At 34.4% G+C, this 2,495-nt stretch overlaps 1 non-coding gene across 1 annotated transcript; it reads left to right on the top strand.

The window, feature by feature from the left end:
• The first annotated feature begins 246 nt into the window (after positions 1-246).
• LOC122033086 lies at positions 247-352 on the top strand. The gene has a single exon (XR_006126349.1). It is a non-coding gene; the product is annotated as a small nucleolar RNA R71 (small nucleolar RNA).
• Positions 353-2,495: the final 2,143 nt, after the last annotated feature.

A 2,495-nucleotide genomic window follows, 5' to 3' on the forward strand; every position in this document is an offset into this window, starting at 1 on the left:
GGTTGAGTTGCATTTTGTTTGATAGTCTCTCTTATATTTATGGTTTGTACTTCTTGAATTTTTGAGGGAGATTGCATCCAACTTTTGTTCGACTATTCATGGAGGTTCAATGCCACTTGATCAATTAACATATATACTTCATCTACACTTTTGTCCATAAAAGAACCTCCAGCTGATGAATCCAATAAACTCTTGTCTGAGAAAGAAATTCCCCCATAGAATATGTGTAGAATCAACCATTTTTCAAAACCATGATGAGGACACTGTCTTTAAAGACTCTTGAATCTATCTCATGCTTCAAATAATGATTCTCCATATGCCTGAGCAAAATTTGTTATGCAATTCCTCATATACACTGTTCTGCTTGGAGGGAAAAAATGATTCATAAATTGCTTCTCCAATTGCTCCCAACTTGTGATACTTTGAGGATGGAGAGAATATAATCAAGTCCTTGCTTTATCCTTGATACTGAAAGGAAATGCCATCAATCAAACTGCATCTACTGACACTCCTTCACATTTCACCATATCACAAATCTCTAAAAACATTTCAAGATGCAGATAAGGACTTTCTTATACTTCTCCTCCAAATTTGTGACCTTGCATCATAAAAATTAACTCTGGGTCTAGTTGGAAACTTTCTGCTTCAATTTGAGGTTGCACAATGGATAAAAGTCTTGCAGAAAAGGGTGTAGAAAAATTTCTCATGGGCCTGCTTAACATGTTAGTGCTCATGGATATTCAAGAAAAAATCATTGAAGAATCAAAGACAAGAAATAAAATGCAATATGAAAAGGAAGAAAGAAAATGCAGAATTTAAATTGCAAGAAAGAAAGTGCATAATGAAAACAAAAAAGAAAAGACAAAAGGAAAAAAGAAAAATATCTAGAATAATTCATATGTTAATCAACTAATGTGTTTAAAAGTTCTTGTAAATCATGACTCCTTTACCAAGTTTGATCTTCACATACACAAGAACAAGATTACAAGATATATTTACAAAAGAAAAGTAGAGAAAATTTTGATAAAAAAAATAGAGAAAAATTAGACTAGAATGTTAGAAATCAAGAATGCAGAATTAGAATTGCAACAAAAAGAATTGACAAGAATGTTATACAAGAAAAGAAAAACTTATGAAAATAGAATTCTAAAAATTAGATTCAACTATGCAAATGAAAAGAAAAGAAAAGTTATGTTCAGTCTAACTCAATTGATAATCTCTAATGTTATAACACAGTCCCTGGCAACGACGCCAAAAACTTGTTGACTCTCCGCAAGTGTACGGAAATGTCGTAAGTAATAATAAAAAATATCGTATCCACAGGGACTAGAATAACTACTAAAAATTTATTAATGCGAATTAGCTAAACAACTAATCACTTAGTTTTCAAAAGCTAAATGCAACTATGCAAAGTAAAACATAGAAATGAAAGAATAACAAACAAGAATAAGGGCTTTGATAAAAAGGGGTGTTCTAGGAGTTTTGGTTTATTTGTAAGGTTCTTCAATGTAAATGATCTACCAAATCTTATTCCTCAATTGACCATCATTTGTAGAAGGTTCCCGGCTCTCTCTTGCAATAGACAACGGACCTAGGACTGAAATCTATACCTAAACGTGATCAATTAGGAATGAATCTATGTTGTCCTTACACGGGCTTGCCTATCACGTGCGTCCCTCAGATAATCAACATAGAATTCATCACTCCTCGACCGCATCAAGGTATAATATATAAACTCATAAAATCTATCCTACCCCCTTGAATAACCCTATTTCACCCTCAAGATTACCCCTCAAACGTCCTTACACGGGCATGTTCCTGTCACGAACATCCCTCAAAAAATCCAATGAGAAGGAATCCATACAAGATCCACAAGATATTCAAACATTCAATCAAGCATGGCAATTAAGCCCTAATCACAACAATCCACACAAGAAAGAATCGATACAAATAGGGCAAAATCAAAGAAATAGGAAATTGGCAAATCCACAAGAGTTTTACATCAAATCTTCATTACAAATACTCCCTCCATCCTAGAACATAGAAATCTACTCCATGAAATGAAGAAAGAAATCCAAAGAGAAAAATATTACAAGCATTCTTAATCCCAAATCCAAGAAAAGGAAGAAAGAAAGCTTATCTATGATGAAGAATCGTCTCCAGATCCAATCCACGATCTTGGAGTCAAAGCGTTGAAGATCCACACTTGAATCGCCGGAAAACCGTTCCAAGATGTTGGCGGAACACCCAAATCTTGATTTCCCCCAAAAGGGAGAAAGATCCCCTTTGAATTCATGAAGGGAGCCTTATATAGAGGAGGTGTTTGGGCGCCACACGGCCCGAAGGCACGGTAGTGTGAGGTTCATGTTAGTTAGAGCCCTAAAGCCAATCATTTAATGATTGTTGTATGGACTCATTGTATCATTTTCTTGTATATAAATAAAGGCATTTGTTTTGGTCATTATAATTACATGTATTGGTGCCAAATAACTAAG

The sequence above is a fragment of the Zingiber officinale genome, chromosome 11A (assembly GCF_018446385.1).
Source record: "Zingiber officinale cultivar Zhangliang chromosome 11A, Zo_v1.1, whole genome shotgun sequence".
Classification (NCBI taxonomy): domain Eukaryota; kingdom Viridiplantae; phylum Streptophyta; class Magnoliopsida; order Zingiberales; family Zingiberaceae; genus Zingiber; species Zingiber officinale.